Consider the following 11,767-nt stretch of genomic DNA (forward strand, 5'->3'; position numbering starts at 1 on the left):
AGAGGAAAACTGGAAATTCAGCTGCTCTTTGTCTCACTTAGCCACAATTTCCTCTGATTTTCACAGCCAAAATTGTGGGGACTTCTCTTCCCAGCACTGGAAACCTGGGTCTTGGACCCCTCGTTCCTTAGAGAAGACCTCCACAGCTAAGATATCCCTCCTGATTTTTAACCACAACATGTAGGTGTTGAATCAGCCTGTTCTACATATCCACCCCTCCTACCAGTCTCCAGGCTTCTTCTGTATGTCCTTAGTTATAGGAGTTATAGGACTTCTGTTAAACTAGTCTTCAGGCAATTCTCAGTGACGGTTATTCTATAATTATAATTTAGTTGTAATTTTGATGTGGTCTTGGGAGGAGAGGAGCACAGCATTTACCTATTCCATCATCTTAATCAGACCTCCCCACTTCAATATGATTTTTTAAACACAATTGAAATCTAATTGAATTGTCAGCTAATAGATCCAGAAAACCATTTTGATGATAGATCACTGTGTAATTTCTGGCACATAACTAATAAAAAGTTTAAATAATTTAGTTGTATTACTATAACAATAACTTTTATTCCTTGAGCCATGGTGTATCAGTGTCAATTTATTTATGAGAATGAGTTTCCTGGGTGTTTGTATCTCCAAAATGAAAAGAATGGAATTGATGCTGAAAACTTTATTACTATGTTAATAAGTAGTCTTCATGTATGCACACAAGAATTGAAAAAATGTACAATCCGCATTATTAAAAAATATTTTAATACATTTATTTTTTATTTTATTTGTTATTGAGGTGATATTGGTTAATAAGTTATATAAGTTTCAAGTGTACAATTCAGTAATGCATCATATGTATATTGTATTTAATACATTTCTAAAATGTTGCTTATTTTTAAAATTTGTCTTGCTTTGGTAAAATGTATGCTAATTATATAGTAATATCTGGAAGAAAATAGTTTTAAAAACAGCTTCAATAGTATAAGAACCAGATTTATAAATAGGTAGGCAGATAGAGACAGAGAAATCAATGAAAGTCTTGAAGTTATAAAAATATATTATAATACCATGAATTATGAGTTCAGTAAGAAGAATAATGGAAAATTTCCATTTTTAAAGATACACGCACTCATGTAATTTTTTTAAACAATTAATGGTATCATAGCATCAATATTTAGATTTCACTTAACACCTAAAGGATTGATATAATAGTTTTATTCAACTGTCAATATTCACAGTACAGCGAAATTAGATTCTCTGTAATTATTTAAGTGTATGATAAAAATACAGGTCGAGTTAAAATTATGCAATCTGGTATATTGTTTTTTTAAGTTGCTTAAGGAAAATAAAATGTGAAGACAAATGCTTAGTTCCACCAAAAATGAAAATGTTCGATAATATCTAACACATAATTTAATCTCAATTAGATTTATAATTTTTCCAAATGCCCTCTGGAGATGTCAGACCACTATAAATATTGATAGGAGACTAGGAAGACACAGAAGGATGGTTGAGAGGAATATGACTGCCTTTTTCACTTTGATGCTTCACTAACTGTGTCATTATTCTGTGATTGTTATAACTACAACAAATTTAGTAGCTTAAAACAGGGATTTATTCTCTTAAAGTTCTGAAGGCCAGAAGTCTGAAATCAATATCATTTGGCCAAACTCAAGGTGCTGGCAAGGCCATGCTCCCTTCACACACTCTAGAGGAGAATCCATTTCTTGCCTCTTTTAGCTTTTGGTGACCACTGGAATTCCTTGGCCACATCACCCCAATCTTTAGGGCCAATATTAAAATCTCTTTGCTACATCTTTAGGTTGTCTTCTCTCTATGTCTATTTTAAATTTCCCTCTGCCTCTTTCTTATAAGGACCATTGTAACTGCATTTAAAGTTCACCTGGATAATGCAGGGTAATCTCTCATTTCAGTATCCTTAACTTAATCATACCTGCAAAATCTTTGCTATACAATGTAACATTTATATGTTTCAGAGATTAGGATGTAGACACCTTATTTATTGGGGTTCATTTTTCAACCTACAACACCAGCCTAGGAATGATACAACCTAATTCTGGTACAGAGAATATACTCAAAAATACAAATAAAATACATAGAAAATGGTCTCTTTCTGGAGAACTTCTTTTATCACCTCTATACTGAATTATTCCTCCAACTGTGAATGAACACATCCCAAACCAACCTTCCTAATCTTATGTTGCTTTACATTATAATTCAAGTAATATCTTTGAGTTACTACCTCCTCTTAGTCTAATTTCCCTTGAGAGATTAATCCTTAGGCTTGCTGTCACCTTGCTGTCACTCCTTCCTTTATTTGTTCATTCAACAAATATTAACTGAAGGTGCCATGGGGCTTAGGGGTTTGTGGAAAGTGAAAGAAGAGCATTTCACGGATAAGAAAACAAGAATTAAAATGTTGAACTTGTTCTGAAGTCACTCAGTAATCATTTATCAAAAACCCACTGTAGTTAAGGTTGTTAAGTTATTGAATACAATCTTTAAGTCTGATAACTTTTCCCCTGAGGTGGGAGATAAAACAGCAGAGGAGCAAAAAGATTTAATAATAATTGATAATATATCATTAGAATTCTTCAGAAGGTTGTAATATGAAGGGTTGCTGGCAGTCTGGTCCATCTATCTTTCAACATCTTGTTCTTCCTGTTACTTTTTCAGGTAGTCAAGTGGACAGAGATCATGAGAAATTTGAGTGGAGGCCACAGAGAAGAGTTCGTTTTAGTGGGTTTCCCTACCTCTCCACCACTTCAGCTGCTCCTCTTTGCCCTCTTTCTTGCAATTTATCTGTTGACATTGTTGGAAAATGCACTCATTGTTTCCATGATCTGGCTTACACAAAGCCTCATCGCCCAATGTACGTTTCCCTTGGCCATCTCTCCTTCCTGGAGCTATGTTACATCAATGTCACTGTTCTCCGACTCTTGGGAGCATTTCTTAACCAGGACTGTAGAGTTTCCTTTATAGGTTGTATGACTCAACTTTACTTCTTCTTTGCCTTAGCCTGCACTGAGTGTGTCCTGTTGGCAATCATGGCCTATGACCGCTACCTGGCCATCTGTGAACCCCTCCGTTATCCCAGTCTTATGCCTTCCAGCCTTGCCACTCGTCTTGCAGCTTCATCTTGGGGCAGTGGCTTCTTCAGCTCCATGATGATGCTTCTTTTTATTTCCCAACTGTCCTACTGTGGACCCGACATCATCAGCCACTTTTTCTGTGATATCTCCCCACTACTTAATCTCAGACTTTCTCTTGGCCCTGGTCATCATTCTCCTTCCTCTATTGGCTGTGGTTTTATCATATGCTGCCATAATTGTAGCCATCCTGAGGATTCCTACTATCCAGGGACACCACAAAGCCTTCTCCACTTGTGCTTCTTATCCGGTAGTGCCTGTCATCTACTACTACTCCACTCTCTTCACCTATGGCCCTGAGCCATGTATACTTTCAACCACAACAAGATTATCTCTGTGCTCTATACTGTAATTGTACCATTCCTCAATCCAGTCATTTACTGCCTGAGAAACAAGGAGGTGGATGATGCCCTCAGGAATGCACAGCTAGGCAGATGCTGATATCTTAGGGCTGTCCCAGATTGAAGCACAACAGAATCTGGCAGTAAAGAAGAAACAGGGTCTTTATAGTGCCACTTTCAGGAATCATAAAATAAACTTAAAGAGGATATAAATAGCAATTAGTACACTTTCTGGAAAACTTCTGATGTAAACAAATGTTAATGAATTATTTATCTTCTATAAGGATGTTGAAACTAAAGTTGAGCTGCCTACATAGGAATCACCTGGAGGTTTGTTAAAAGCATAATCCCAGAAAAAGCTATGGAGAGTCTGATAGAATATGTCTAGGGTGTAACACTGTCATGCATAATTTTTAACTTCCTAAGAAATCCTATTTAATAGAAGTATGAAATTCTCTAGACTAAACATACTATTTTATAAGTGCAGAAAATATAAGAGAATGGACTTTCTGATGGTTATGTCAAGACAAAATGATGTAGGCTTTATTGTAGCACTTCCAAAGCTCCAAATTCTCAAAGATTATCATGTGAAACCACAAAATTACAATTATACCCCCAAAACTAAAACTCATGTCACCTAATAATATTCTTTACTTCTACAATTCTCATACCCACTGCAAATCAAAAAAGGAAAAATAACATAGTGCTGATATTCAGCCATGTTTGCACCAATGAATATGGCTAAATATTCATCTGCAGCTTTCTCTTGGACTCTCAATGAAAGACAAAGCTGGTTGATCTAATGAGTGCCAATCAGGTAAGAGGTAAAATAATTTAAAAATAAAAAAAAAAACCTTTTATATAGGTTGGATTCAGAACCAGCATATGGCCAGCATCTATTTCAACCAGTTGGTGCCTAGGTCATACCAGTTGTCAAATATTTAAAAATTTGTCCCGAGACAAATGACTATAAGAACAGAAAATGTCTTCCTAAGACACAAGCTGAAGGAATGAGAGGTGGAATGCAGATATCTCTGCAGTGAGTTAAATGACTCAAATTGAAAGCCTGAATTATTCTTCCAAAAGCATTCTTCCAAAGTATTTTTGATTTTTGGAAATTTGCTTAAATTGCTTAGAGAGATTTTCACACCATGACTCCAGGCTAATTCACCCAAATGTTAGTGTATTAGAAATAATTCAATGTTTCTTTAGATGTGGAATGTGTGAAAGAATTAAAAATATGCTGTAGAACTAATACTCATAAACACAAATTATCAATCGGTATATGTTTATCTTTTTTAAACTAGTCTTTGAAAAAAAAGATAATTTTTCTGTTAAGGAAAACTACTCAATCAATAACCACTTTAGATTTTCTAGCACCTAAAATAAAATTACAAAACAACAAAAAATAAATCTTACACTTAAAGAAGTTTAAATTGCTTTTTTGTCCTTTTAGTCTTTTAAAGAAACATTCATCTGAGATTGGCTCAGTTTACTCTCTGTTTATTACATTCTGTTTTTCTTTCATAGAGTTATGGAAGACATGAAGTTTTGTGGTTAATAATTTTGTACCTAGAACCAAGAAATTCCATTTTCATCCTGATTTCGCCACTAATAAATTATAATATTATCTACCTCATAGACTTGTTGTGAATATTAAATAAATAATGTTTATGCGAGTAAAGGTTTAACAAAATCATTCCTCTTTGTAGATAAATTTTATCTTAGATTAATCCTTTTTCCCAGCTTCTTTAATGTCTAGTTGACAAGTAAAATTGTCAGATATTTAAAGTGTACAATGTGATAATTTGATATACATACACTCTGAAAGCTTTCACCTTGGGTTAACTTACTAGTTCTGGCATGTTGAGAAACCCTAATAAATGTTACTAAGCAACATAGCTGTGGTACAAATGACCCCTTGTTGGTAAAATTCCTCTGGACTGGGAGAATAATAAAGTATTATAAATATCTGGCTGTAAGTCATTGCCTTGGGCTTTTCTGACTTGGCATGTCTTTTGCAGGAAACTCTGGAAACTATGGATACCCATGAAACTTTTATAAGAAATTGTAAGTCAAGGTAGATCATGCACCCCTTTGCATGAACATCATGCCCTCACAGCTGGGCTATAACTTTAAATCCTAAAGAATACCCCTTGTCTGCTTTCAGCACACCTTTCAGAAATTCTTGATGCTCTGCAGGCATGTTGTGTTTATTCTATATTTCTCTAAGAAAATTCAGTGCTAAGTATGTCCTTGGGAACTGTATGTTTCATTTTCTGGCCAGTCAGCTCACAGTAAGCACTCAATAAATGCTAAACCATATCATCATTATCACTTTGTCATTAGCAGTATGATTATATGTTTTCTAATAGATATGCCTATTCTATTAACCATGCATAAAACTCATCCTTACCCAGCTGAGATTGGAGGAGAAGCTGGATTCTCTAGGAAATATTTGGAAAGCAAAGCTTCAGGCATCCTTGTGTAATTATATGGAGAAAGTAGTGAGTTGGCCTGAAAGTTTAGCTTTTCCAATTATCTGATCTAAAATTCTGCCAATATATCATTGAGTTGGGTCAGTGAGTTTCACATACCTTTTAAAAATGACCAGAACATATCAGAACATACTGTTGTTAGAATATTAAATATGGAACATTACTCTCTTCAGACATTTTGGCTTTAGATTTTGTGCTTGATACTCATCTTCTACATATTTGTCTACAAAGGAATACCTTGAGAATGTCAACTGATACAAATTCTATTTGTGTGACCCTCGTCATGTCATATTCTTTTTCAGTGGCAGATGAAAGCCTTCTTGAATTGTATTTCCTCTATGGTGAAAGATCCCCACAGTATGTTAATTGGTGTAGATAGATTTCTTTTTTAACTTTTTATTTTTAAAATACAGTTGGCATAATATATTACATTAGTTTCAGGTGTATAATGTAGTAATTAGACATTTAGATAACTCACAAAGTGATCACTCCTAGTACTCATCTGACACCATATGTAGTTATTACACTATTATTGTCTGTATTCCTCAAGTTATATTTTACATTCCCATGACTATTATGTAACTATGAATTTGTATTTCTTAATTTCTTCACTCTTTTTGCCAACCTTTCCCAACCCTCCATCCATTTGGCAACCATCAAAACGTTCTCTGTATCTAAAATTTATTTCTGTTGTTTGTTCATTTATTTTGTTCTTTAGATTCCGTATGTAAGTGAACTCATATGGCATTTGTCTTTCTCTGTCTGACTTACTCTACTCAGCACAATACCCGAGAGGTCCATTTATGTTGTTGCAAATGGTAAGATTTTATTCTTTTGTATGGCTGAGTAGTAGTCTATTGTATGTACAATCTTTTCTTTATCCATTCATTCATTAATGGACACCCAGGTTACCTCTATATTTTGGCTATTGTAAATAATGCTGTGAAGAACATATGAAAAAACAAGTCCCTTGGAAGTACTGTTTTGAGTTTATTCAAATAAAAACCCAGAAGTAGAATTACTGGGTACTTCTTTGTCTCCTGTTATAGCCTTTGTTTTATCTGATATTAATATTGCTACTCCAGTTTTTTACTGTTTGTTTCCATTTTTATGAAACATCTTTTTCCATGCCTTTATTTTCAGTCTGCATATGACTTTTTATCTGAAGTGAGTCTCTTGTAGGCAACATGGGTAAGAGTCTTGTTTTCTTATCCATTTTTCATCATATCTTTTGATTAGAGCATTTAATCCATTTACATTTCAAGTAATTGTTGCTAGATACGTAGTTATAGCCATTTTATTAGTTATATTTTGTATCTTTTTTTTTCTTAAAGAAGTCCCTCAAATATTTTTTGCAATACTGGTTTGATGTTTATGAATTCCTTTAGATTTTTCTTGTCTGGGAAGCTCTTGATCTGTCCTTCAATTCTAAATGATAGCTTTGCTGGGTAGAGTAATCTTGATTGTAGGTTCTTCCTTTTCATCACTTTGCATATTTTCAGCCAATCCCTTCTGGCATTCAAAGTTTCTGTTGAGAAATCAGCTGACAATCTTAAGGGAGTTCCTTTGTATGAAACTAACTGCTTTGCTCTTACTGCTTTTAAGATTCTCACTTGTTCCTAATCTTTGGCATTTTAATTATGATGAGTCCTGACGTGAGCCTGTTTGAGTTCATCTTGTTTGGAACTCTAAGCTTCCTGGTCTTGTATGTCTATTTCCTTTGCCAGGTCAGGAAAGTTTTCTATTACTATTTCTTCAAATAGGTTTTCAAATTCTTACTCTCTCTCTACTTCTTCTGGTACTCCTATGATGAGAATGTTGGTATGCTTGATATTGTCTGAGAGGTGTCCTATAATATGCTCACATTTTTTATTCTTTTCTTGTTACTGTTATGATAGGTCATTTTCTGCTACCTTACCTTCTAAATTGCTGCTTTGCTCCTCTGCATCATCTATCTACTATTGATTTCTCCTGAGGTATTCATCATATTAGTTACTGTATTTTTCATTTCCGACTGGTTCTCTTTTGATATTTTCTGTCTCTATTTTAATATTTTCTATCTCTTTGTTAAAATTCTCATGAGTTTATCTACTCTTCCTCTAAGTTCAGTGAGCATTCTTATAACCAGTGTTTTGAACTCTGAATCTGGTAGATTGCTCATGTCCATTTTGTTCATTTCTTTTTCTGGAGCTTTGTTCTGCTCTTTCATTTTGGACATCTTTTTTGTCTCCTCATTTTAGCTGCTTCCTTGTGTTTGTTTCTCTGTATTAGGTAGAGTTGCTGTGTCTCCCAGTCTTAGTAGAATGGTCTTATTAGTAGTTTTGGGGCCCTGTGGAGCAGTCCTCCCTAGTCATCTGAGCCAGGTGCTCAAGATATGTTCCTTGAATAGTTTGTATGTGCTCTTATTTGTAGTTGAATCTTGGTTGCTGTTTGCACATCAGTGGGAGGGGCTGCTCCTCAGGCTGATTGGTTGTGAGAACTGAGCAGCGAGGGGCCGACCCTATGGAGCAGGAACCACTTTACCAGGGCTCTGGTGCCTGCCCAGTCAGTGCTTCATGTGTGTTGTCCTATATGCAGCCACAGATGGTACTCCAGCTAAGTCTGAAGCTGGCCACCAGACATGCTGGCTTTGGGGCCTTCAGGGAGGAGCTCCACCACAGGTCAAGTTCAGCTGCAAACTGTGTCCTGCCCGGGGCCACCTGGAATAACCCACCAAGTAATATGCAGATGGCCACCACCACTCACACAGAACCTAGAGGGAGGCCGAGGCATGAACTAAGACTGTCTGCTTCTAGTGCCAGGCTTGAGGCTACTCAGTGAGAGGTATGGGGCATGCTGAGGCCAGATATTGCTTGTTTGGGTTTTACAAACCTTGAGAGATTTTAGGATATTTTGCAGTATAAACCAAGAAAGGCCATTTGTATGGAAAAGTCCCTTGGTGAAGCTTGGGTAGGCCTGCAAGTTGGGTGGGGCGGGTTGAGGTTATCACCAAGGAACTAACAACGGTGACCATTGTTAGCCAGGTTGATGGAGACTTAGATATGGTGACCACCCTGCATCTGCACTCTGGGAATGGGGGAGGACTAAATAAAGAAACAATAGATTCTACCAGCACTTCTGTCTGGGAGAAAGCTGCCCCTCCAGCCCTCTCCCTGAAGCCAGACAACTCAGTTCCTCTCTGTATATCCCTGGAGCTTTTTGAGCAGCCACCTCAGCTCAGAGCAACTGGGTCCTTCAGCAAATTAATCTATGTGCAGGCCTTTTTAAAGGAATTCCAGCCACCCTTGTCTCATTCAGCTAGTCTCTGCTGGCTCACAGCCAAAATTTGTGGGGACTTTCTTCCCATCACTGGAACCCTGAACTGGGACCTAGTGTGAAGCTGAGACACCTTGCTTCTCAGGGGGGACCTCTTCAGCTGAGATACTTCTCCCAATTTTTAACCACAAGTGGGTATGTGACCAACTTGTTCTGCATCTCTACCCCTCCTATCGGTCTTGAGGTGGCCTCTTCTGTGTCTTCAGTTGTAAGACTTCTGTTCAGTTAGACTTCATGCAATTTTCAATGATAGTTGTTTTGTAGTTTAGTTGTAATTTCAGGGTGGTCACGAGAAGGTAAGCACAGCATTTACCTACTCTGTATTTTTGGCCAAAGAAAATTGATTTTTTTTATATTTTATTTTCATTTACCAAAAATCATTTACAAATCAAATGTGCTTTAAAAATGGTTCTGATATGCCACTCAACCCCAATTAAGAAAAGAATGGGCATTTTTCTAGTGGCTTGCTCAATAGTGAACTCATTTTTCTTTGTTATGATAACCCAATTTTATTTCAAGCTGAAAACAAGCCCAGCCAAAGAAATGTTTCTGCATTTTTTGTCATGTGTTTGATTTATCAGGTTTTTTTATTTTTATTTTTTATTTTTTTATTTTTTGTAGCTAAGAGTAGTCATATATCTCATTTTTGCCTAATAAATGTAAGGGAAATTTTAAATTTTATTTAAAAGAAAGATGTAGCTGACACTGGTACTTCTTTTCTTTTGTTTTTCGGATAAGATGCCTGGAGCTCCAACAGCTATCTACAAGGTGACAAATATAAAAAAGGAAGATGTGCATACTGAGACTGAAAATGTAAAAATATAAAAAGCTTGGATTGGTGATAGTGTGATTGAGAAGTTGAAACAATAGCAGCAAATATCAACATCCATTTTTTATTAAATAAGGAAAATTAACATTTATTTATTAAAGTCACTGTAATTTGTGCTTTCATTTTTTTAGCCTAATATACCTGATATAATGTATTTATCTAATTTTTGCCTTCTATTCCTTCAGAATTTTTCACAAGATTTTTAGTTTTAAGTTTAAAAATAAGTTTTTATGGTGTCACACATTTTATTAAGTATCTTCAATTTTTCATAACAATAAAAAATATACAAATCATGAACAGAAATATTCCAACATGAAGGAAGAAACTACAATATGCATTTTAAATTAGCAAATTTAGATTGTGGACAAGAAAGGAAATTTGAATTTTTTGTTTTATTCTATTTTGTTTTACTTTGTTTTTTTTTCTTATTTCATATTACTTTTAAGTATGCATTTATATAAATGGTTAGTATTTATTTCATATTACTTTTAAGTATGCATATATATAAATTATATAAATGGTTAGACATTTATATAATTTATAAAGTGATTTTCTCCTATTACTCTGGCACCCATGTGGCTTTTTGTATAACCATTACAACAATGTTGACTAAATTCCCTATGCTATACTCTATATTCCTGTGACTGTATTATAACTACTAATTTATACTTCTTCATTGTTTTTTTAAATTTAGTTTCTTCATTTTGATCCTTAGATTCTGCATATGAGTGAAACCATGTGATATATATCTTTCTGTCTGACTTATTTCATTCAGCATAATACCCTCTAGGTCCACCCATGCAGTTGCAAATGTTAGGATTTCATTTTTTAAGGCTGAGTATAAATATACTGTAAATTCCTTATCTAATCATCTATTAATGGTTATGTAGTTGTTTCCATATCTTGGCTATTGTGAATAGCACTGCTTTGAACATAGGGGTGCGTACATTTTTATGAATGAGTGTTTTGGGTTTATTTGGATAAATACTCAGAAGTGCAATTACTATGTCAAAAGGTAGTATTATTTTTAAGTTTTTGATGAACCTCCAAACTCTCTTTCATAATGGCTGTATCAATTTGCAATCACATTAACAGTGCAGGAGAGTTCCCTTTTCTCCACATCCTCGCCAACACTTGCTGTTTTTTGATGTATTGACGATGACCATTTTGACAGGTATGAGGTAATATCTCACTGTGGTTTTATTTGCATTTCTTTGATGATTAGTGATCATGAGTGTCTTTTCATTTGTCGGCCACCTTTATCTCCTCTTTGGAGAAATATCTATTCAGGTCTTCTACCGATTTTTAAATTAAATAGTTTGCCTTTGTTGTTGAATTGTATGAGTTCTTTATAATTTTGGATATTAAACTATTATCAGATATATGATAAGCAAACATCTTCTCCCATGCAATAGGTTGTATTTTCATTTGGTTGATGGTTTTCCTAGCCATGCAAAAAGTTTTTAGCTTGATATAGTCTTGTTTCTTTATTTCTTCTTTTGTTTCCCTTGCCTGAGGGTGGATATATATACATACACACACACATATATGTATGTATATATAGTGTGTATATATATACATGTATGTATATATAGAGTGTATATATATATATATATGTATGTATAT

At 34.9% G+C, this 11,767-nt stretch overlaps 1 pseudogene; it reads left to right on the forward strand.

Moving 5' to 3' along the window:
• Positions 1–2,706: 2,706 nt before the first annotated feature.
• Positions 2,707–3,599, forward strand: LOC120592709 (olfactory receptor 6P1-like; annotated as a pseudogene).
• Positions 3,600–11,767: the final 8,168 nt, after the last annotated feature.

The sequence above is a fragment of the Pteropus medius genome, unplaced genomic scaffold (assembly GCF_902729225.1).
Source record: "Pteropus medius unplaced genomic scaffold, Ma_sr-lr_union100, whole genome shotgun sequence".
Lineage (NCBI taxonomy): Eukaryota > Metazoa > Chordata > Mammalia > Chiroptera > Pteropodidae > Pteropus > Pteropus medius.